General features: G+C 41.1%; 1 pseudogene; it reads left to right on the top strand.

Annotated features, from left to right (window-relative positions):
- Window positions 1-26,033, top strand: part of LOC131901674 (leukocyte immunoglobulin-like receptor subfamily B member 3) — a 65,296-nt pseudogene extending 39,263 nt beyond the window's left edge.
- The last annotated feature ends 499 nt before the right edge of the window (window positions 26,034-26,532 follow it).

Raw genomic sequence — 26,532 nt, 5'->3', positions numbered from 1 at the left:
AAAGAAAACCTAGATTTTACCCCTTTAAGAAATTAATGAACCTCCAACCAGGGAGCCTCCATGGGACTGGTATACTCCCTCTGCATGCATATTAGAGTTGTGTAACTTCGTCTTATGTGTAGATGTCACCATCTTATTACATAAAAAACACAGAGCCAAATGCAGAGTTAAAAGCCCAAGAGGTCCAAGCAGTAGCTAAGAGCTCATACAAAAAGAAAAAAAACAACAACCCTTTCTTGCCCTTCACTGCCACTGCCGTCCTTCCCCTCAGAAAGAGAACTACTTCCTGTGTATCTGTCTTTTTATTGACTTTCTGTTCTGCCTTCTCATTGGTTGTAAACATGACCTCCTTGTCACTGCCTGTCTATACAGACCTCCAGGTCTTCTATGGTTGGTTTTGAGAGTGAAGGAATGTGTCTACATGCTGGCTATATCCTTGAACACATAGAGATCTGCCTGTCATGTGATCAGGATTAAAGGTGTGCATCACCACCGCCTGGCTTCTGCTATGGCTTGATATTAGCTCTGCCCCCCAGGCAACTTTATTTATTAACATACAAATAAAATCACATTTAATTTAGGTATGTGGTAACTATCCAGAAAATTATCCATTTCTTTTAGGTTTTCCAGTTTTGTGGAATAGAGGTTTTTGAAGTATGACCTGATGATTCTCTGGATTTCCTCAATGTCTGTTGTTATGTCCCCCTTTTCATTTCTGATTTTGTTGATTTGGATGCTCTCTCTCTGTCTTTTGGTTAGTTTGGATAAGGGCTTGTCTATCTTGTTGATTTTCTCAAAGAACCAACTCTTTGTTTCATTAATTTTTTGTATTGTTCTCTTTGTTTCTATTTTATTGATTTCAGCTCTCACTTTGATAATTTCCTGGCATCTATTTTTCCTGGGAGACTTTGCTTCTTCCCGTTCTAGAACTTTCAGGAGTGCTGTTAAGTCACTAGTGTGAGATTTCTCCAGCTTATTTATGTGGGCGTTTAGTGCTATGAATTTCCCTCTTAGTACTGCTTTCATAGTGTCCCATAGGTTTGGATATGTGGTGTCTTCATTTTCGTTGATCTCTAGGAAGTCTTTAATTTCTTTCTTTATTTCTTCCTTAACCCATTGGTGATTCAGGTGGGTATTGTTCAGTTTCCATGAGATTGTAGGTTTTCTGTAGTTTTTGTTGTTGTTGAAATCCAACTTTAGACCATGGTGGTCTGATAGAACACAGGAGCTTATTCCAATTGTTTTGTATCTGTTTAGATTTGTTTTGTGACCAAGTATGTGGTCGTTTTAGAGAAGGTTCCATGGGGTGCTGAGAAGAAGGTATATTCTTTTTTGTTAGGATGGAATGTTCTGTAGATGTCGATTAAGTCCATTTGAGTCATGACATCAGTTAAGTCCTTTATTTCTCTGTTAAGTTTCGATTTGGGAGATCTGTCCAGTGGTGAAAGTGGGGTGTTGAGGTCTCCCACTATTAATGTGTGGGATTTTATATGTGATTTAAGCTTTAATAATGTTTTTTTTACATATGTGGGTGCCCTTGTGTTTGGGGCATAAATGTTCAGAATTGAGACTTCATCTTGGTGGATCTTTCCTGTGATGAGTATGTAATGCCCTTCTTGATCTCTTTTGATTGATTTTAGTTTGAAGTCTATTTTGCTGGATATCAGGATGGCTACACCCGCTTGTTTCTTAAGACCGTTTGATTGGAAAGTCTTTTCCAAGCCTTTTATTTTTAGGTAGTGTCTATCTTTGAATTTGAGATGTGTTTCTTGTATGCAGCAGAAAGATGGGTCCTGCTTTCGTATCCATTCTGTAAGCCTATGTCTTTTTATAGGTGAATTAAGTCCATTGATATTGAGGGATATTAATGTCCAGTGATTGTTCTTTCCTGTTATTTTTTGGTGGTGATGTGTGTGTACTTTTCTTCGTTGGGGTTTACTGCTGTGGCTTTATCTATTGCCTGTGTTTTTGAGGGTGTATCTGAATTCCTTAGGTTGGAATTTTCCTTCTAGTGCTTTCTGTAGGGCTGGGTTTGTGGATAAATATTGTTTAAATCTGGCTTTGTCATGGAATGTCTTGTTCACTCCATCTATGATGATTGAAAGTTTTGCTGGGTATATGAGTCTAGGCTGACATCCATGGTCTCTTAGTGTCTGCATTACATCTGTCCAGGACCTTCTGGCTTTCAAAGTCTCCATTGAGAAATCGGGTGTCATTCTGATAGGTTTGCCTTTATATGTCACTTGGCCTTTTTTCTTTGCTGCTCTTAATATTTCTTTCTTTATTCTGTACGTTTAATTGTTTAATTATTATGTAGCGAGGGGACTTTTTTGGGGGGTCTAGTCTGTTTGGTATTCTATAGGCTTCCTGTATCTTCATAGGCATTTCCTTCTTTAAGTTGGGAAAGTTTTCTTCTATGATCTTGTTGAATATATTTTCTGTGCCCTTGAGTTGGTATTCTTCTCCTTCTTCTACCCCTATTATTCGTAGGTTTGGTCTTTTCATGGTGTCCCAAATTTCTTGGACATTTTGGTTCATGACTTTGTTGGCTTTAGTGTTTTCTTTGACTGATGAATCTATTTCTTCTACTGTATCTTCAACGCTAGAGATCCTCTCTTCCATCTCTTGCATTCTGTTGATTATACTTGCATCTGAAGTTCCCAATCGTTTTCTCAGATTTTCTATTTCCAGCATTCCCTCTGTTTGTGTCTTCTTCATTTTTTCTATTTCCCTTTTCAGGTCTTGGACTGTTTCCTTCATTTGTTTCATTGATTTTTCTTGATTTTCTTTCAGTATTTTATTGTTCTCTTCCAGGACTTTATTGATTTCTTCTAATTTGTTTGCCCTTTCCTCTAGTTGTTTACAGCGTTCTTCACATTTTTTTGTCTTTTCCTCTACACGAGCCTCTAGCTTCTTCATGATGACATTCATAAGGCTATTTTCTTCTGCTTCTTCCAATTTCTGATGTTCAAGTCTAGGTGTTGGAGGAGGGCTAGGGCCTGGTGATGGTGTATTGCTATTCATTTTGTTGTATGTGTTTCTGCCTTGATGTCTGCCCATCTCCTTGTGGTTCGTTCTTGGCCTTATCCACACACTTGGTTCAGACAGAGCTGACAGATTCAGGAAGTCTCTCTCTCTTGTCCAGATGGGAGCTCTCTTGTCCAAATTGGAAGTCCGGGGCAGGATGGGAGCTCTTGTTCAGAAGGGCAGTCCAGGGGAAGATGGGAGCTCTCTCTGTCTCTGTCTCTGTCTCTGTCTCTGTCTCTCTCTCTCTCTCTCTCTCTCTCCTCCAGATGGGAAGTCTGTGCTGTGCTGTGCTTCAGAAGGGAAGTCCGGGGCAATATGGGAGCTGGGAGCTGGGGGCCGGCCTCTAAGTCTCAGGAAGAGGCTTGGGGCTCAGGCAGATGGTGTGGGGGCAGGGCGTGGAGACTGCAGGGTCTGCCAGGGGTCTTGGAGAAGGGGATCCTTCCCGGTGGGGCTAGAAGGGAACCTGCCCAGTGATCAGAACCTGTGCTTCAGAAGGGAAGTCCAGGGCAAGATGGGAGCTGGGGGCCGGCCTCTAAGTCTCAGGAAGAGGCTTGGGGCTCAGGAGGATGGGCGTGGGGGCAGGGCGTGGAGACTGCAGGGTCTGCCAGGGGTCTTGGAGAAGGGGATCCTTCCCAGTGGGGCTGTGCTTCAGAAGGGCTAATTTTTTACTCTATTTATTTGGTAAAAATATCCATTCCAATATAACATCTTCCCTCTGCATTAAAATTCCTGTAGGAGAATGCTTAGAGTGTAGATTAACCAAAATGCTATCAAGCTATGGATCCACATGATCCACATGTTCGGATAAAGCACAGAGACAAATAGCCAAACAAACGGAAACACATGAAATATGAACCAATGGCTGAGGGGTCACCAACTGGATCAGGCCCTCTGAGTGGGTGAGACAGTTGATTGGCCTGATCTGTTTGGGAGGCATCCAGGCAGTGGCACTGGGTCCTGTGCTCATTGCATGAGTTGGCTGTTTGAAACCTGGGGCCTATGCAGGGTCCCTTGGCTCGGCCAGGGAGGAGGGGACTGGACCTACCTGGACTGAGTCCACCAGGTTGATCTCAGTCTGTGGGGAAGGCTTTGCCCTGGAGGAGATTGGAATGGGGGGCGGGCTGGGGGGAAGGTGAGGGGGGCAGGAGGGGGGAGAACAAGGGAATATGGCTGATATGTAGAACTGAATTGTATTGCCAAATAAAAATTTAAAAAAAAACAAATAAAATCACATTTCGGTACAAATGAAATATCACCATACTTATGGGTCTCATAAAAGGGAGAGCAGGGGCTATCTCTGACTCTGATGCCTGCTTTGGGGACCCATTCTTCCTACTGAATTGCCTCATCCGGTCTCAATAGAAGAGGAGGTGCCTAGTCTCATTGCAACTTGATAAACCATGGCTGGCAGACATCCATGGGAGGGTCTTCCATTTTCTGAAGTGAAACAGGAGAAGGAGGTTATCAATTTGAGAGTGGGAGCCACGTGAAACCATGGTGAGAGGGTGCCTTGAGGGGTCTAGAAGGTGATTATAGAAGGGAAAAGTGATGTGACTCTATTTCAATTAAAGACATATTTAAAAGGAACTAACCCTTCATCCACAGTGGACATTTCTAACCTCAGATGAACCTATGGTAATTGCATCAGAGTTTGATGAACTCTATGAATTTAAAGAAATATTTTGATTTGGCTTTCTATTTCAGAGGAGTCATATGAAGACATGAAGGAGCAAGTGACAGCAGCTATTGATTGCTGTGGGATAATGCTTTTGTACACTAGTTTAATAAAAAGCTAATTGGTGAGTAGCCAGGCAGGAAGTATAGGTGGGATAAACAGACAAGAAGAATTATGGGAAGAGTAAGGCTGAATCAGGAGATGCCAGCCCAACATCCAGGAAGCAGCATGTAATAGCACACAGTTAAAGCCCCAGAATACATGGTGACATATAGATTAACATAAACGGGCTGAGTTTAAGTCTAAGAGCTAGTCAGTAGTAAGGCTGAGCTAATGGATGAGTGGTGTAAATTAATTTTAACCTGTGTTTGTTTACTTGGGAGATGCAAGTGAGAGAGAATTGTTCCAACCAACGACAGGCCGAGACACAGGAAAACTTCCAGCTACAGTTGATAGGGTAACTGACCTCGTGAGGGATGACATGGATTTCTATCATTTGGGTACAAGCATGAGAAGAGATTAGTGGTGAATATAACTACATATGTACATCATGGAAGATGAAGAAGAAAGAATACAAGAGTCAAAAGATTAGGATAATGGAGGCCAAATGTTATCTTCTGAGCACAACACAGCCATTGCAAATGTGAACTATGCAGCCTGTCCTGGTCCTATAAAAGACTGATCCTGTCAGTTGTCAATTATGTGTCATGATTTATTGACTAGTGATGAATTCTGGGTGGAGGAGACTCATTTTCTTCAGCTGTGTACTCGCCAATGAGCCCACCATACTACTATAGTACCATGCTAATGTTCATTAGTTTAAAATCAGTGAGAAGTAACAAAACAAATGACATAGACTGAAGAGTGGGATTTGTAGGAATGATACATGAGCTGCTATGGAGAGCAAAGAAATAGAATGGGGGTGAGAATAACACAAATACATTATATACACATATGATATTGTGAAAGAATACATGCATTTAATAAAAAACTTGGAAAAGGGTAGAATTTTCTACAGAAAGAGAAGTATTGTAAGTGGATCTAATGTCTTTGGTTCAGTCTACTTGTTGAATAGAAATTTCATGTTTTCCAAGCTTCACATGCCTCTGAGCTTCATATGATGATGTTTAGAAAGCAAAGCTGTGAGGACGTGGATGTGTGGCTGGAATGATGTTTTCTGAAGGAAAAGACTTGGCTTCTATATGAATATCAATAGTACCTGAAGACCAATTCAATCCAATCCCAGACATCAATGTGGCCATTAGATTGTCACGTGTGTTAAAATGAAACTCATGCACACTCTAATAGGTAAAATTCTTGCAGAACTCAGTGTCCTGCCTGTGCATTCAGCCCGGCCTCTTTTTCTTAGTTAGCAACATTAGTTTCTATAAATTCTCATTGTGGTTAACTGCCAGAATGCTTTTTTATTGTATACATTTTTCACATGTCCCAATCCATATCTATGTTTGGTGATAAATTGTATACGCTAATAACCTTGCCTGGGGATCAGAGGACAGAGCCGGCCACTAGATAAGACTTAGAGGCCAGACAGTGGTAGCACACACCCTTAATCCTGTCACTTGAGAGTCAGAGATCTGTCTTGATCTTTGTAAGTTCAAGGCCACACTAGAAACAGAGCCAGGCAGTGGTGGCACATACCTTTAATCCCAGGAAGTGACATGGCTGGGTAGAGAAAGATATATAAGACATGAGGAAACAGGAACTAAAGCAGTTTAGATGAGATCCTTTTTGGTGAGGACTCAAAGGCTTTCAGTCTGAGGAAACAGAATAGGCTTGGGAGTTGGTAAGATGAGGTTGGCTGTGGCTTGCTTGCTCTGCTTCTCTGATCTTTCAGCTTTTACCCCAATATCTGGCTTTGGGTATTTTATTAAAAGACTATCTAAGTTTAGAACAACATCGTGTTCATTGTGGGATTTATAATTCCCTGAGAACTAGCAAGTCAGAAAAGGAATCAAGAAGAAAAACAGGCCACTGAGGAGGGAACCAGCAAGGGAGGGTGATGGAGAAGAGGAGAGTGTGGAAGGTGGATTCCATCAAAACACAATGCATACTGATATGACATTTTCAAAAATTAAGATATTAAGCCCAGGGCCAGGTTTGGTGGCCCACACCTTTATCCAAACACTTGGAAGCAGAGGCAGAAGGATTTCTGTGTGTTCCAGCCCAGCCTGGCCTATGTAACCAGCTCCATGACAGCCAGGGCTCCACAGAGAGAGCCTGTCTCAAACCAACAACAAAATGATTAAATACTTAAGCATAATAAAAAGATATCAGATAAAAAATATTTAAAGTAAGATCAAAAATTTACAATTACAGGATAAGGTGGGTGTGGCTCGGGGGGGAATATGGCTCAATGGTAGTGGAATGCTGGAGGTTCTGCCATTAATCCTATCACTAAAAATAAGAAGAAATAAAATATTTCTACTGAGCCCTCTTTCTCTTCAACTAGGTGGCCATACATACATCAGCATACAGTTTTTGGAAAGGTCCTGAAGGACAAGACCATCACAACTGAGGTCCAGCCCAGTGACTCACTCCATCAATAAATGCAAAGCTGAGATCCAAGACAAGGAAGGCATCCCACCTGAGCATTGGCTGGTATTTGCTGCCAGCAGATGGAGGGTAACTGCACCCTGGCCAACAACAAGGTCCAGAAAGAGTCCCACACTTCACCTGGTGTTGCACCTGTGTGGTGGCATCAAAAAGCCATTCCTTTGCCAGTTTCTCCAGAAACACAAATGTGACAAGTCCACGCACTGCTGCCCACAAGTGCTGCCCACACCTGCAGCCCTGTGCCATCAATTGCCTCAAGAAGCGTGGTCATACCTACACCCTGCCCTCCAAGAAAGTCAAATAATGCTAGGATCTTGTTTGGACCAGGACCCACAGGACCCAATGAGTATTTTTTTTTTTTTTGCCTAAAGCAGAGGACTAAATAGAGTAATGATGCTAAGATTGGACTAGTGACATGGATCAGCGTGTAAGTGCTGCTGCCAAACTTTCCCCTTGACTCTGACCCACATTGTGCAATTTGAAAATGTCTTCTGTCGTTGTCCTCTGACCTCCATGCATGTGCTATGACATATGTGAGTGAACACACATCAAGAAGAAAATCAGTGTAATTTATTAATATTAAAAAAGTTTAATTTAAAAAATAAGTGTAAATAAACAAACATGTGTAATTTAAAGTTCTAATGGAAAGCACATCCATCAAAAAGAACAACCAACCAGAAATAGGGGTGCACATTTGTCTCCCAGCACTTGAGACTATGAGGAAAAGGATTACAAACGTTATTCTATGCAGATGTCAACGTGAAACCTTTCACAGAAACCTTCAAATATTTTGAACATGAAGAGGTATTTCACAAAAAATGTGAAAAGGAATAATGCAAATGCAGATTTTAATTTGTGTTTCTTATGTGTAATATTTATGTCTGCTAATTTGTCAGTTCCACTTGGAATTGACATAGATGAGGACAGAAGAAACAGACAAAAAATTGATTGCAGAGTCTACTACCTGACCTAAACACAGCCTTGGGGAAGTCAGAGCCTGGTGCCTGAGGAGCGCACTTCCCCTTCCTGTGGGGCTGCTGAAGTATAGCCATGTCACAGGGAGTGTCCTGCCTCAAGAGGCCACACCTTGTGTTTCTTATACCTCCTGGCAGTCTCTGTAGCTCTGTCCATAAGCAAAGTTGCAGTCTCCAGAAGGAGACTGCAACTGTGGACATCTCACCCAGAGAGCCATGCTATGTCTGGGTGAGATGTCCACAAGGGGATGGGATACTGTGATCTAAAATTGATGCTTCCTCACAGCCCAGCACTGATTCATTAGGAAATCCCAGTATCTCAGGAGGTTCTGCAGAGGGAAGGACCTGCTCAAGCTTCAGGGATAAACCTTTCATAGGGAACTCTCTTCCAAGACTGACTCTGGGCCTCAGGACCCCAGTGCTGGCAGGTGAGTATCTGCAGATGTCCTGACATTCACCTCTCATCATTCCCAGGAGCCATGCCTGGGCAGGCAGATGGAAGATAACACACATGTGTGTATGTGTGTGGTGACCCTGGGGTTGGCTGGAGGGTTCGGGTTGGGGATTGAAATCTGAAGATGGCTGTTTTTGGTCCTAGCTGCTCTTTTCCTTCCCAAGGGCCCTCCCTAAGCCTATCCCCTCCCTAAGCCTATCCTCAGAATACAGCCAGATTCTGTGGTCTACAATCAGACTACAGTGACCTTCTTGTGTAAGGTATTCTATAATGAGGAATACAAAATTCCAAGTCAAACAGTGATTCCCCAGAATCCTAAGGACAAGGCTGAACTCTCTGTCTCAAATATAATCCATCACCATGCAGGGTAATATTGCCATCAATATCAAACCCCGTGATGGATGATCAGAGTACAGTGACTTCCTGGAGCTGGTGGTCTCAGATAAGAGAACATACAGGGTCCCTAGTCTCAGGCTTGACCTGACAAGAAGTGGGCCTGTTCACAGGCCTGCCCCCATGTCAATTCATGAAAGATAATGAGGCCATGAGGACATTCAGTTGATTTCTCCTTCTCTACTAGGAACCTAGAGGAAACCCAGCCTGTTATCCCAGTCCAGCCCTGTTGTGATCTCAGGAGGGAATGTCATCATCCAGTGTTTCTCAAGGCAGAAATATGACAGGTTTATTCTGACTAAGGAAGGACCACAGAAGTTCTCCTGGATGCTGGGTTCAAAGTATAGCTACTATCCTCAGCAGTTTCAGGCCCTGTGACCTCCAGCCAAAGTGGACCTTCAGATGCTACAGCTTTACAAGAACAGCCCACAAGTGTGGTCAGAACCTAGTGACCCCCTGGAGCTCCTGGTCTCAGGTGAGGATCCCCATGTTTTCCATAGAATTATGTTGAAATGGTACAGGTACACAGGGAGTCCTTGTTGTGTGGTGTATGTGAGGGGCCAGGCCTCCTGAGCCCATTGACAGAGGGCATGGGAGACAGTGAGGCATAAGATACAGAATCCAAGGCAGACAGTGACAGCAAAGCCCAGGAGGTCCAGGACAGAGATGAATCCTTATGGGGCCTTCTGTTACTCCAGATCAGTTCATGTACCATCCACAACAGCTCAGGGAACCATGCAGAAGTGAGTGAGGAAGAGTTGTAGGAGCCCGAGCATGCAGGACACCAGGAGAACATGACTCCCAGAATAAACTAAGCAGGAATCATAAGAGTTTACAGATGCTGAAGAACCAACCACAGAGCCTGCATGGGTCTGTCCTGGGCCCTCTGCACACATGCTGTGGTTGTTTACTGGAGTTTTTTGTTTTGTTTTGTTTTTCAGTGTTGAACTGTGTAACCCTGTCTGTCCTGGACCTCACTTTGTAGACCAGGCTGGCCTGAAACTCACAGAGATCTTCTTGCATCTGCCTCCCAACTGCTGTGGCTAAAGGCATCCACCACTACTAGTAGAGTCCTTGAGGTTTTTGTTAGACTCATAACAATAAGGCTGGGGATGTCTCTGACTCATTTGCCTGCACATGGGATCTTTTCCCTCCTACTGGATTGCCTTTTCCAGCCTTAATATGAAGGTATGTGACTAGTCTTATTACATGCTGTTATGCTGTGTTCAGTTAGTATCACTTGTGGTGATATTTTATTTGTCCTGAAATGTGGTGATATTTTATTTGTATGTTAATAAATAAAGTTTTCCTGGAGATCAGAGGTAATAGCAAGCCAATAACACAAAAGATAGCACACGTCCTTAATCTGATCACTTGGCAGGCAGGGTCTCTGTATGTTCAAGGACACACTAGGCAATAGCTAAGCATGGTGACATATGCCTTTAATCCCAATACCAACCCTAAAGACCTGGAGGTCTGTACAGACAGGTAGTGACAAGGAAGTAAGCTAGATGGAGTAAGAGCCAATGAGAGGCAGAACAGCAAGGCAATAAAAGCCAGGGCAGACAGGAAGTAGCTCTCTTGGGAAGCTATGGTGGCATGGTGAGTTAAGGCTAGCTGATGGCTCTCACTATTACCCTGATCTCTAAGGCTTTTACCTCTATATTTGGCTCTGTGTTTCTTATTTAATAAGACCATTTAGAAATTCACCTACAATTGGTGCTCACAGGGCAAGAATTTATTAAACAACTGTTGGTGGCCTTACAGGCCAGAAGTTACAGGCCCCCCAGCTTGGCCAGAGCTACAAGTGATCCTGCTACATGCAATTGGAGCTGCTTGTGGCCAGATCTCCAACTCACATGGCTGGAGCTGCAAGGGGCTGGAGCTGCAAAAAGCCAGACTACTTGTGGGTTTACAGAGCCTCTGGCTCAGGTCAAAGCACATGGCTGCACTTTCTTTAGATTTAGTTTTTAGTAGGTGTTTTCTCTCTCTCTCTCTCTCTCTCTCTCTCTCTCTCTCTCTCTCTCTCTCTCTCTCTCTCAATTCCCATCTTGAACTGCCACCAAGCTAGGTAGCTTCTTTGAAATTCCCTCAGACTTCTACTGTTCTACACAGACTAAGTAAGTCAATTAAGATATCAGATATCTTAAAGGGAGAAACTAGTTAAAAGAGAAAATTTTCCCACATTAAAAATGGGAAATATCTTTACAATGGAATGTGGTGATATTTTAATTGTGCTGAAATGTGATTTTATTTGTATGTTAATAACTAAAGTTTGTCTGGACATCAGAAGTCATTATCGAGCCAGGAATAGCAGTCAGGTGGTGGTAGCCCATGCCCTTAATCTAATTACATGGCAGGCAGAGTCTCTGTGTGGTCAAGGACACAGCCAAGCATGGTGACCCTTGAGTCTTTAATCCCAGTCCAACCATGGAGACCAGGAGGTCTGTATAGACAGGCAGTGATGAGGAAGTCATGTGGCTGGGTTTAGAGCCAATGAGAAGTCAGAACAGGAAAGCAATAAAATGCAAGACACAGGAAGAAGGTCTCTCTCTCAGGGGAAGGACAACAGTGAGTGGTAAGCTAAAGGGAGTCATGGCTCTTGCTCTGATCTCTTAGGCTTTAACTCTGTATTTGGCTCTGTGTTTCTTATTTAATAAGACCATTTAGAAATTTACCTACAATGGAAGGAAAATGGTCTTTGTTTGATAACACATTAGGCAGTCTGAAAATGGAACAATTAAATGAGAGGATAATTAATGTTGATGGGATGTATGTAACATCAATTATGCATACTATTTGTTTAATTATCCTTATTTTAGTATTAAAAAGGTTGGTCACTTTAAGTGCTAATATAAAAGCTTTAGAAAAAACTTTTAAAATGAACTATAGAAAAATTCAGACCCAGACAGAAAAATTTAAAAGTGAAATTATTTCAGGATTGAATTATACGGTTACAGAGAGACAGCCTGTTTTTAAACAATTGAACTTAATTTATCCAGTAGCCTTACAGGAACTACCTGCTCAACGCATATACAAGCTAATTGGACTCCAGTGGAAATGTTTGATTTAAGGAGATTTAAGGAAGCCAGAGTATCATATTGTATCCATTCCCCATTTGTAAAGCAAATGTTAAACTCGTGATCAACTTGTAATAGGATTATTCCTCAGAACTGGAAAGAATTAGTAACATCTGTCCTGGAATCTGGAGCACAATTACAACAGCAAACCTGGCTTAAGGGGGAGGCTAAGATAATAGTACACCAAGGTAGAAATAAAGGTGTGGAAATTCCCCAGGATCAGCTTCTTGGAAAAGGCGAATATGCTGATATACAAAGACAATATTTATATGATAACCAAACCTTAATTTTATGTTACATGGCAGCCATGAGTGCATGGGACAGAATTGAGGAAGCAGGAAATAAATTGAATCATTCACAAAAGTTATACAGGGCCCCAGAGAATCCTTCATGGATTTCTTATAAAGGCTGTATTCAGCAGTAAATAGAATGATACCAAATTCAGAAGCTAGACTGATAATAATTGAATTTTTTTGGCTTTTGAGAACACAAATGCAGCTTGCAAAGGAATAATCAGGCCTTTAAAGGCAAGATCAACACCCTTGGAAGATTTGATCAGGGACACAATTAATACTGAGTCTCATGACCATGATGATATGTGGATAGGAGAAGTAATTTCAAGAGCTTGGAGAAAAAATGTCAGATGTTTTGGGTGTCTAAAGCAAGCTCATTTGAAAAGGGAGTGTAAACAGGGAGTTCCAAGAAAGAATGTTTATTCTAGGAACAATGGCAACAGAATGCCCCTCACTTCTGGATTATGCAGAAGGTGTGGTAAGGGTAAACACTGGACCAACAAAAGTACATCAAAAAGGGACAGACAGGGGAATCTTTTGCCTCTGTCCTTGGGAAACTCCCAGAGGGTCTTCATGCAAACCCCCACAGCAAATTCAGTTAAGACTTTTCCTGCCATCATAGAAGAAACCCCTTCTCAGAGCAACTAAAAAGCCAAATGCCTATTGGAATAAACCAGGTTCCTTGGGGTGATAGAACAGCTCTAGCAGAGAGAATATAAAATTTAGGAGAAAACATAAAGCAAATTCTTTGTCAAGCTTCTAAAAATGAACAAAGACCAAAATTAAAAATATGAATAAATGATGTTTTCTTGGAAGGTTTAGTAGACACAGGTGTGGATGTGACAATAATTGCACCAGAATTTTGGCATCCAAATTGGCCTCTTCAGGAGGTAAATGTTCAGCTTTTAGGGAATGGAATATTATCTCAAGTGAAACAGAGTGCAATATGGCTCAAATGTATAGGTCCAGTAGGACGGAGAGGAAAATTAAAGCCATATGTGGCTAATATAGCTATGAATTTATGGGGCTGTGATCTATTACAACAATGGGATACTCAGATTAACATTCCTTCAACCTCAGAAACAAATCATAAACTCACACATGTTTCTGGGAGAAATATTAGAAGGTATTATTCTAAAGAGTGGTCACCAGCCATCCATATTATACAAGAACAGGGCACAACAACTGCTGATCTTCCAAAGACACCAACAGCTTTACCTTTAAAATGGTTAATAGACAAGCTTTTATGAGTTCAGCAATGGCTTTTAACAACAGAGAAACTCCAGGCTTTAGAAGAGCTGGTACAAGAGCAGTTAAATGCTTAGCATATTGAAGGATCAACCAGCCCTTGGAATTCTCCTGTATTTGTTATTAAAAAGAAATCTGGTAAAAGGAGATGGATAACAGACCTAAGAGCAATTAACAAAGTAATTCAGCCAATGGGCTCTCTACAACCCGGAATTCCTTTACCTACTCTGTTACCTAAAGGATGGCCTCTTATTGTTATTGATTTAAAAGACTGTTTCTTTTCAATACCCTTACAAGAAAAAGACAGAGAAAGATTTGCCTTCACAGTGCCTACTTATAATACTCCTCAACCAGTTCAGAGATATCAATGGAGGGTTCTCCCACAGACAATGTTGAATAGCCCAAACCTGAGACAATATTTTCGACAACAGCCATTGGAAGTAATAAGTAAAAAATTTCCTAAATCTATAATTTATCATTATATGGATGATATTTTACTAGCTGATTCAAATGCCAATACATTAGAAAGAATGTTTGAAGAAGTAAAGAAAATTTTCCTTTTGAGGGATTACAAATTGCTCCTGAGAAGATACAAAAAGGAGATTCTATTAATTATTTAGGATATAAAATAGGTCTACAAAAAATTAGATCCCAAAAGGTGCAGATTAGGAGAGATCAATTACAGACTCTTAATGACTTTCAAAGACTATCAGAGACATTTCCCATATATGAGCTATTGTTGGGGTAAAAGATGATGAACTGAATAATTTGTTCAAAACCTCAGATGGTGACAAGGACTTAAATAGTCCAAAAGAATTATCACCTGAAGCTGAGAAATAATTGGCCTTGGTAGAAAACAAAGTACAGGAAGGACAAGTGGATCATGTGGATCCAAAGCTTGATTGCATTTTGGTTATTTTACCCTCTAGGCATTCTCCTACAGGAATTTTAATGCAGAGGGATGATATATTGGAATGGATATTTCTACCAAATAAACGAATTAAAAAAATTAAAAACTTATGTGGAGAAGATCTCTGACTTGATTTTAAAAGGAAAATTGAGACTTTGTCAATTAGTGGCAACAGACCCAACAGAAATTGTCATACCTTTCACTAAGGAGGACATTGACAAATTATGGGCAGAAAATGAACCTTGGTAAAGAGCTTGCTGTGATTTTTTGGGGAGAGTTTAACAGCAGATATCCCAAAAGCAATAGAATTGAACATATAAAGAGAGCTAATTGGATTTTACATAGGCTTGTGTGGGAAACACCCATATCTGGAGCTTGTACATTTTATACAAATGCAAAAAAAACAAGGAAAGGTAGGTTGCAAATCAGAAAATTTAAGTAAAGTGGTTCAAAGTCCTTATAATTCAGTTTAAAAATCAGAATTGTATGCTATTCTGTTGGTATTAATGGATTTTTCAGAAACTCTCAACATAGTTACTGACTCTCAGTGTGCTGAAAGAATGGACTTATATATTGAGACTGCAGAATTTATCCCTGATGAGTCATAATTAACCTCAATATTTATTCAGTTACAAGATATAATCAGGAATAGGCAGCATCCCTTATATATAACTCACATCTGATTCTATACAGGTCTGCTAGGCCCTCAAGCACAAGGTACTGACAAGATTGATAAATTATTGATAGGAAATGTGCTGGAGGCTTCTGAATTCCATAAAAAAATTCATGTCAATAGTAAAGGTTTAAAAAAGGATTTTCCACAACCTGGCAACAATCCAAAGAAATTGTAAGGAAACATCCTACTTGTTCTTTTTACAATCAGACTCTGCTCCCAGCAAGACGTAACCCAAAGGGTACTCAGAAGAATGAAATCTAGCAGATGGATATGTTTCACTTTGCAGAACTTGGAAAACTGAAATATGTACACCATACCACTGATACTTATTCAGGATTTCAATGGGCAACTGCTTTGAGTTCTGAAAAAGCTGATTCTGTAATTTGCTAGAAGTTGTGGCCATTATGGGTATACCTGCACAAATTAAAACTGACAATGCTTCAGCATATGTCTCTGGTAAAATGAAACTTTTTTTTGCTTATTACAACATAAAGCATATTACAGGTATATCACATAATCCTACAGGCCAAGCAGTTACAGAAAGATCAAATAGAACTCTAAAGGATATGCTAATTAAACAGAAAGGGGTAACAAACCCCCCCCCAGAAATAGATTATATAATGCTCTATTAACTTTGAATTTTTTCAATGCTAATGAGAAAGGAACAACATCGGTAGAGAGACACTGGATAATAGAAAAAACTACAGAATTAAATCAGCCTGTATACTTTAAAGATGTGCTGATTTCAGAATGGAAACCAGGACATGTGTTACACTGGGGACAAGGTGTTGCTTTCGTTTCTACAGGAGAAGATAAGCTGTGGATACCATCAAATTGTTAAAGGTTCAATTTGAACAAGAGAGACCTCTTAATTAGAACAGGTGATAGTTCATCAACTAGCATGATCATCCAATTTAAACTAATTTATACCACTAACAAATGCTTTTCATTTAATCAGATATAACTTGCCAAAAGGAAACCTCCTCAAAGTTAGGCTTGAGGAATGGTTTTTGTTTTTTGTCTTTCAGGAGAATGAAGGATAAGGAATCTGAAAAACACTGACAAATGAGACAACTGAAGAAAAAGAACAAATCATCTAGAAAAAAATGTCCCAAGAAAAGGAGTGAATTGGACTATTGGTATATCACCTAGAAATTTTCATAAGGCTTCCTAAATGTTTGTTTCTGCTCTTCTCTACAGACACTTAACACAAATGGTCTTCTTGTAGTACTAGTTCAATTAAAAATTAAAGTTGGCTTTGGAGTTGGAGAATTACTGTCTCCTCTAAACCCAAGCACGTTGTTAAAAGGAAAATGCAAAATCTCTGTATCATATAAGAAGAAAGAGCCATCTTCTGATATGGGACAGAAGAAAATGAAAAAAATTAAGGGACTATTCTATTGCCACTAATCTCAATTCTTTGGTTCTATTTTGATTCTTTAAACTTTTCTTAAGGCATGAATTTTATATCAAAATTTGAATATATATATATATATATATATATATATATATATATATATATATATAGTCTTGATACTAATGGTCATATAGAGTACTTATTAATTCTAGAAAAAAAGGTTTCATTTAGCTGCCTACACTTGTTTCTGTGTTATAGTCTCTATCAGTTTTCTGCAAGGAATCATGCTCAGGCCTAACAGTGAATCCAGAAAGATAATGGGGACCCACAATGACGATTCCACATAGACAATTATAATACCACTAAGCTGACAAATATCACTAAAAGATCAGCTTTGGACTATAAAACTGCTCAGAACAATTTCCAGATGACTAGCTGAGATGATCTAGCTTCACAGACTACTCAAACAAGGACTTGAGATAAGCCCTGCACTTTGGCATTATTAGGAGACTAGACAACAAATGGTATAGCTAACTCTCCCAGAACCTGACAATTAATTCAAAAAAGTTTCCTTTCAAGATCCCCTAAAGATGTCTTTGCCCACAAACAGCAGGAAGTAACTTTAAGAACACAATGCCCACATTCCCAAGAGGTGAGGTGGGGTCGGTGGTTTTGGGTCTTGCATGGGTTTTGGGTTTGGGAATGTTGTCATTGTTTAGGTTTGGTTGTAAGTTGTGGTTGTTGTTAATGGTCAGGAAAAGGGATAAACAATGGAGATTAGATTTAAGGTTCTTGTTTTAAAAAAAGAAAAATAAGAAAAGAGGATATAGATAAGAGGTCGATTATTGAATCTACTCTGAAAAAATGTAGAAATGATAGAATAAAGGGTAGATTATTTTATCTACTCTGAAAAAAAGAGAGGATATAGATATGATATAGATAAAAAGGTAAATTATTGAATCCACTTTTAAAAGACAACTAGTAGTTTTAAATACTTTACATTGGATTTATATATTGTATACAAATTATGTATATTGAGTTTGATATTGTTTGAAAATGCTGTACATATATTTCTAATCTTGTTCAGGATATTGTACCTATACAGTTCATTTAACAATGTAATGCAATTTGCTAATCCTTGAAAGTTATTATTATCAACTATTAAGATATAGAGACATGAGAATTAGCAGTTAGTCACTACAACTGATCTTTTATTCACATTAGGTGTTTTCAATATTAAACAGAGATATATTTTAGATAGACAGGTCATTTTCAAAACCTTCAGAGATCTACAGATTATGACATTTAAAATGTTTTAATAACTTAGAATTTTTTTTTATGACTATGAGACATGTTGGCTCCTGGATGCACCAATCTACTTCAGAGAACATATGGGCGTATGGAGTTAACTTTCATTGTGGCAAAAGTTAGCCACTGGGCAACAAAGTGCCCTCACATCGCCGGGCGGTGGTGGTGCACGCCTTTAATCCCAGCACTCGGGAGGCAGAGCCAGGCAGATCTCTGTGAGTTTGAGGCCAGCCTGGTCTCCAAAGCGAGTTCCAGGAAAGGCGCAAGGCTACACAGAGAAACCCTGTCTCGAAAAAAACAAACAAAAAAATGTCCTCACATCGACTGTTGACAGTATGCTATCCAAAATGGACAAATAGGACACAAAACAAATGACTACCAATCCTTGCCAAAATAAGTGTGGTTTCAGCTTTAGCAACAGGCATCATCTGAGGCCAGGACAATATGGCACCAACGCTGAAGTGGCTTTGTAATCTGGAAAAGGTATAGTGTTCTTTTCTTCGAAGGCAGCTGAACAGGCAATGGACTGATGGCTTCTGGTATGCAGTGGAACAGTAGCTGTAACAATTATTCTTGAAAGAATAACTAGGCCGATGGAGTCTAACCTCTCAATTGTAGAGTGGCATTTAATAAAAGAGACAAAGCCACCCACAAATCAAGAAGAATGGGATGAGGAGAAGAATGGGATGCTGAGATGAAACCACCCACAAAACCCAAGAAGAATGGGATGTGGAGAAGAATGGAATGCTGAGATGAAGCCATCCACAAGCCGAGAAGAATAGGCAGTCAAATTCCAAAAAGACCAGCAATTTCCAGAATTTAAAATCCTGAATCATGACAGGACACTGGTGGAATTCAAGATTATCTGATACATGGAATACTTGCACCAAATGTGAAGTTGAGCTGTAGGCCTTGTGTACTTCCTACTTCACAAATAAGTCTGTCAGATACACTAAGTTTGTAGGCTGAAGATGATGCCCCAATGTTGCAGAGAAACCTCAAGTGATTGTCCAGGCAGCTGGCTGTTTCTGTCAACTCACATTCTTTTTGGAAGTCACTTGTTTGTACTTCCTGTTTTACTAGGTAATATTATTTCCTTTTTGGGTCTCTGAGGGAGTTGAAGATTAGATAGTTCTAGTTACAGTTTTCCTTGTTAAGAAATTTCAGAAAAGAAACTCACTAAGGAGGTATAAAATGTAAGAGTTTGAGTGACATCATAGGGTAGTTTTCTGTTGATAATACAAGTTAAAATAGAAAGTGAGTTAGGTACATTTTGTACTTACCAAAGTAGAATTGATAATGGAATATTTCCTCTGAATTTGTCAAATGCAAATTGACTAGACAAATTGTTGGTGTATTTATTGCTTGTATATACTGTATATAGTTTTTATACTTATTGTATATAGTTTTTCTTATACTAGTTATAACTTTTTTATTCTTTTTTATTTTATTTAGATAAAAAGGGGAAATGCAGTGGTATTTTATTTTTGCTGAAATGTGGTGATATTGTATTTGTATGTTAGTAAATCAAGTTTTCTTGGAGATCAGAGGTAATAGCAAGCAATTAACACAAAAGTCAGGCAATGGTAGCACACGTCCTTAATCTGATCACTTGGCAGGCAGGGTCTCTGTGTGTTCAAGGACACACTAGGGAACAGCTTAGCATGGTGACACATGCTTTTAATCCCAGTATCAACCATGGAGACCTGGAGGTCTGTACAGACAGGCAGTAACAAGGAAGTGAGGTAGATGGGCTAAGAGCCAATGAGAGGCAGAACAGCAAGGCAATAAAAGCCAAGGTAGACAGGAAGTAGCTCTCTTGAGAAGCTATGGTGGCATGGTAAGTTAAGGCTAGCTGGTAGCTCTCACTATTTCCCTGATCACTAAGGCTCCCCGCCCATATTTGGCTCTGTGTTTCTTATTTGATAAGACCTTTCGGAATTTCTCTACAGTCACTCAGAAGCCTGTTCTTATCTGAAAGGAAATGGATGAGCATTGGATCTGGGGGAGAGGGGAAGTGGGGAAGCTGCTTTTAGGATATATTTTATGAGGGAAGAATTGATTTAAATGAAAAAATAAATGTCATCTGCAAGTCTGACTTTGTGGCACTTTCAGACAGACCCACCTCCTTCTCTCCTACTCCCCTGAAAAACCATCAAAGCTGAGCCAGACTCTGTGGTCACCTCAGGAAGTCCCATGACCATCTGGTGTCAGGGGACACTGGATGCAGAAATATATGTTCATTATAAAGAGGGAAGACAAAAACCCTGGGGCACACAGACCCCAGAGAAGCCTGAGAACAAGGCCAAGTTCTCCATCCCTTCTGTGACACAGCAACATGGGGGACAATATTGCTGTTACTGTTACAGCTCAGCTGGCTGGTCAGAGCGCAGTGACACCCTGGAACTGGTGGTGACAGGGGAAGGGACAGTCAGGGTCTTAAGGCCAGGCTCTGCCCTCAGAAGTTTTCCCTTCCCACATGCTATCCTTAAAGAACATTTGGGTGTGTGAGCCTGTGAAAAAGGCTTTCTCCTTCTTTCCTAGCAATCCACTACTATAAACTGAGCCTATTGGCCCTGCCAGGCCCTGTGGCAACCTCAGGAGGGAACATGACTCTTGAGTGTATTTCATTGTGCGTATATGACATGCTAATTCTCACCAAGGAATATGAGAATTTCTCCAGCTCTCTGGACTCACTATATATATATATAAATGAGTACTACGAAGCCATGTTCTCTATGGGTCCTGTTACCCCAGTCCACAGAGGGACATTCAGATGTTATGGTTACTACAAGGATATCCCACAATTGTGGTCAGTACCCAGTGAACCCCTGGTAATACATGTCTTAGGTGAGTTATCCCCAACACTGAACAATCTTATTGAGACCCTAAGTCTTTGCCAGGATCTTGTCCCCTGGAAAGTAACTGGTAGAGAGTAAGTAAAGGAAGAATCTGGTTTAAGCCAGAGCCCTACAGCTGGGGAAATGCAGTGACATGTGCAGGGCATAAAAGGAGGAGATAGGTGTTTGCTAAAAAGCTATTGCTCAATATCTCTCGCTCATACAATCCCTCCTCTCTCTTGCCAATTGAGCTCCTGGATTGGAAAAAGCACAGGGACAAATAGCCAAACTAGTGGAAACGCATGAACTGTGAACCAATGGCTGAGGAGCCCCCATGGAACTGGACTGGGTCCTCTGGATTAGTGGGACAGTTGATTAGCTTGAAGTGTTTGGGAGGTCCCCAGGCAGCAGAGCCAGGACTTGTCCTTGGTGCATGGGCTGGATTTTTGGAGCCTGGGGCCTATGCTGGGACACTTTGCTCAGCCTTGGTGTAGGGAGGAGGGGACTGGACCTGGCTCAGCTGAGTCTTCCAGGCTGGACTGATACCCCAAGGGAGACCTTGCCTTGGAGGAGATGGGAATGGGAAAGTATTGGGGGGAGGGCTCGGGGTGGTAGGAGGGAGAATGGGGGAATCCATAGCTGATATGTGAAATTAAGTTAATTATAATATACACATATGCTGTTGCTCAGCCATTAGCCTGTCACCTTTCCTCTAGGGCTATCCAAGAAACCCTCCCTGTTAATTCAACAAGGCCATAATCATAACCCTAGAAAGAGTCCCACACTGCAGTGCTGCTCTGACATCAACGATGATAGATTTGTTCTGAACATGACGAGCAAACCTGACTTCACCCAGAGCCATGGCCAATGGTCCCAGGCTGGTCTCTCATTGGCCAGCTTCACACTAGGTTCTGTGAGCAGATTTACTGGAGGCCAATACAGATGCTATAGTGCACACAACCTCTCCTCTGAGTGGTCAGCCTTCAGTTACCCCTGGATATCCTGATCATAGGCAAGAAACCAATGACATTTTTTCAGGTAACAGCTTCTGCATTGGCTTTCACTGGGAGCCTAAGATGTGATGGCTGCAACTAGAGACAGAGGACGTATGCAAGAACAAATGTAAAGACAGGAGAGCAGGAGAGGAGTGCAGTCAGAGAAAAGAGACAGTGTCCCAGGTGCTCAAGGAAGATCCAGGTACAGTTTCAGCTCATAGTGATGGCTGTCTTTCATCCTCTCTCTTCTCTTTAGGACAGCTTTCTGTTACTCCTTTCCTCTCAGTGAAGACTACCTCAACAGTACATTGAGGATACAATGTGATCCTACTTTTTTGGTGAAGAAACCCAGTGGAGACTTTCATTCTGTACAAGGAGGAGGCAGTCCATCAACCCCAGGGACTAAAGTCAAAGTTCTAAGATTGGCAGTACCAAACAGAATTCTCCATGAGTGCTGTGACCTCTGCCATTTCGGGAAGCTATAGGTGCTATGGTTCTTGAATCTCATCACTATACCTGTTGTCATATGCCAGTGCTTCTGGGGATCTCATAGTCTCAGGTGAGGTGACCCTGAACTGTCAGGCTGACTCACAATTCAAACCTTAGGAGACTTCTTGGCATGGTGGTCAATAGGAAGGTTTAGTCAAAAGACACTTTCCCTGGCAAAGAAGTAGATACCAGAAGGTGTCCCTTAAGGAATGTCTACTCCATCCTCTATCGCAACCTAGGTTTGGGGTAGGTAGCATGAGGATCATGGGGAGGTTACAGGACAGATGTAGGACAGGGAGAAGAGTTGGGACCCCTGTGTTAGCATGTAACAGTCATCATCTTGTTGTTCTGTTTCCTAGGATGCACTGGAGCCTCAAGCCCACAACACTCAAGGCCCATGACAACAGCTGGTAAGTATCAGGCACTGCAGCGCTGGTACTATCTATGCTCCATACCCAGGGAACTGCTAGCTCTTAACCCAAAAACACATTCTCATTTCTCTATCACTCTAGCTTTTGAATGTGGGAGACAGGGATCCCAACAGAGGCCCCAGAAGCCTGGGGTTTAGTTTGTGCTAGAGAAGATGGAATCCAGAGGGAGATATTTAGGTTTAGTCTGGAAGATGGGCCAGGTGGGTGAGGTGGAGAGCAGGGAACCCAAACACTCACCTCCACATCGTGCCACTAAGGTCCTGAGAACAAACATCTCAGCTGCATGTAGTCAGGCTCCAGAAGGCTATGTAAAGACTTTATTGGAATGTGGGCCCTGACAGAGAGTAGCTAGTTATGGGCTTGATACATTGGCTTCTAAAGATGCTGAATTGGACAAATCCTTCTGTTTTTGTACTTCTACTTCTCTGTGAATAAAAGGAAGAGTGTGGGCCCACACTTTTAAGTTTCTTTCAGTGCTGGCCTTGGGTGTGACTTCTCCTGACAGGAGAATTCTCCAGAACCTGATTCTGTGGTGGGTCTGTCCCACAGTGGTAGTGACATGTGCATGGGTGAGGCAAAGGGTCATGCCAGGGCATTCAGGCTCCTTCACTCTAGATCATGGGGGTTGGTCCTACTATTCTCCATGAGTTCAGTGACCTCCACTCTCAGGGGCACCTACAGGTGCTATGGATAGCTCAACTCATTTCAATACCTATTGTCATGTGCCAGTGGAGTGGTGGAGCTCGTGGTCCAAGGTGATGTGATCTAGATCTTTCTGAGCTATATGGTATATCAGCATTCTTCATTTATATTAATTATTGACTAGAATTGGGTTACAAATGCTGCCGAGTGTCAGCCAAATGGATATTCACCCTCATGATGGTGGAGACCAACATGGATATTTCTAGGAATGCTCACTACCATCCCTGCTTATGGAACCCCAGAAGGGATTCAGGTAGTCTAAAGGAGCATCCTGGGAAGGCCACAGACAGATATAAGATATTAATCAGAAACTTATTCCCAGTGACAACCTCTGCTCATCACCAGTATTTACAGACCCTTGATCTAAGTGAATACATGTCTATCTCCATGGGAGGAAGAAATCTTGCTGTAATAAGTATAAATCCTGCTACACCCTCCTTCTATTCAAAACAGATCCACATCCATAGGGCAACTTTACCAGATAGAATTTGTCATGAAATCCTGAACATAACAATGAGCACAATTTTGCAAAATAAAATCCAGCATTCTCAATTAAAACCTACTGCTTTGTGAAGTTTGCAACATTTCACTTCAGGGTGAAATAGAGGAACTGAGACTGTATGAGTTAAGCCTTCTTTTGTAAGTGGTAGATAAGAATGTCTTCTGCCTGCGCTTGGTGTGTTCATCTGAACAAGAGAAGGTTTGGGGATAGGACCTCCAGGGACAATCCACCACTGACTCTTGAGTCTCCTAGAATGATGGAAGAGCAGCACCTCTCTCTCCTCACACTATAGTTGTCTTGTTTGTCTCAATAACTATTATTTGTAAGGATGACAAAAGTAAGGATTAGATATGTCAGTCTTGGCATCTATACTTAGTATGCGCTAGCCATGCCTTTGGGGAAAATATTAGATGAAAACTCAGTAGTGTACCATCTACTCTCTTTCCTCGTTCTCTCTCTCCTCTCTCTCTCTCTCTCTCTCTCTCTCTCTCTCTCTCTCTCTCTCTCTCTCTCACACACACACACACACACACACACATACACACACACATACATCATACTTTTTTTCAGAGAAAGTACAGCAAAACACTCTGCATGACTCTACCCCACACCTTTATACTGACAGCATTTCCCAAATGATATGTAAAAGGAAAGAGATCAGGGACAATCTACTTCAGAAGGATGAGCTCCTACCTGAACTGGACATAGAGAAATTTCTTGGTCTGATGTGGGGAAGAATATCAGGGAAAGTTTATCAACAAGACACAGGTTCTCAACCTTAGCAGAAACCTTTTCTCATTTCTAAGATTCTATAAGTTCTTTTCTCCTTGACCATCCCTAGGTGGTCTGTGGGTACTCAGCACATATCAGAGGAAGGCTCAGATCACAGAAGAGATGGGAGGTCTAAGTGTGACAAGGGAACAAACACACAAGAAAAACTTATACTAGACTGAGGACCTGAGTCTGCAAAACATCTGCTGAGCTCACCAGAGACACCACACTCAGAATGGTGCTGTGGATGTTCAGTGCAGTGACTCAGGGATCAATTTCTGCAACGGCTGGTCAATTTATTCTACTCTGAATTTACTATTCTCAGGGGGTGTTTTCACAGTGGTGCTGAAGAGTCTAATAAGAACACCTAGGGGGAACAGGGGCTGTCACTAACTCTTTTACTGTCCTATGGGACCCTACTTCTCATACTGGGTCTCCTTGCCAAGCCTTAATACATGGGGAGGTTCTTAGTCTTACTGCAAATTTAGATACTATGTTTTGTTGATACTCATGGGAGACCAGCCCATTTCTAAACAGAACGGAGGAGTGGATTCATGGGTGGGAACAGAGTGTGGTGGGGGCAGTGACTGGGAGGAGAGAGGAGGGAGGGGAAACTGTGGCTGGAGTCTAAAATAAATAGATGATAGATAGATAATAGATAGATAGATAGATAGATAGATAGATAGATAGATAGATAGATGATAGGTAGATAGGTAGGTAGATAGATAGATAGATAGATAGATAGATAGATAGATAGATGATAGATAGATATTAGATAGATAAATGGTTTTTGAAATGAATAAGATAGGGAACCCAGCTATGCCAGTGGTAAGATTCATCTCAGGCTTCATGAGCTTATGTGATGAGTATGATGGGTATTTACAGTGAATGAGAATCAGTAAACTAGAAACCAGAAGAAACACTCAGTTCTCTTAAACACACCCATATCCTATTTCTCTTCTTCTGTTCTCAGAATCAGTTGAGATTATCAGTCCATCCCAGAACATGCCCAAATCCAAGAGAGTTGAATAAAGAGAATTCAAAGACATAACACTGGAAACAGAGGCTCCAAGTTTTGTCCAGAGAAGACAGGGGCCCTGGGTGAATGTTTAGTTATCTTGGGGACATTTAGTTATCTTGGGGACATTTAATTATCTTGAGGGAATTTTGACCATCAATAAACTTCTTTGTCCACAACCACAGCCTCAGAGAATCAGGATTACCAAGTGGAGAATCTCATCAAGATGGGATTTGCTGTCATGATCTTCATAGTCATTGGAATTCTGGTCTTTGTGGCTTGGAGCAGCCAGACAGATCCACCATGTACCTTAGAGGTAATCAGAAGAGAAAGAAGTGTATCTCTAGGTTCCAGAGACTGGTAAATAAATCTGATGATCCCAACATATCTGTAAGAAAATACAGTTCTTATGTTGAAGTATGGTTGTGAGAGAATATCCAGGGAGCAAAGGTGTTTTGTATGCAGAAGAAGGTGTGATACTGTGATGAGATCCTTCCTTGGCAAACAAATTTACATCCCTCCACCTACTGTGGGTGTTTGCTGACAGAGCCCACTCTTTTCTGGATCTATAAAGTGAGGGAATATGCTGTCCCATCTGCTGGGCATGGGTCTTTATTTCTCTGCATTTTTTCTTTCCTTCCATCTCATATGTCATTTTCCATTTTTATACATTGCCACATTCTCCATGGCAGAAGCTTCTGTCTGTTGGACTAGAAACAAAGAAGTTTCCTCAATAACAAAAACGATGAGTAAAGTCAGAGCCCAGAATTCAAAACTACTCTGCCTATGTTGCCCCCAAAACTCTTCCCATGACC

The sequence above is a fragment of the Peromyscus eremicus genome, unplaced genomic scaffold, assembly GCF_949786415.1.
Source record: "Peromyscus eremicus unplaced genomic scaffold, PerEre_H2_v1 PerEre#2#unplaced_218, whole genome shotgun sequence".
Classification (NCBI taxonomy): Eukaryota; Metazoa; Chordata; class Mammalia; order Rodentia; family Cricetidae; genus Peromyscus; species Peromyscus eremicus.
The sequence above is the reverse complement of the archived record's forward strand: the minus strand, read 5'-3'. Positions and strand labels throughout refer to the sequence as shown.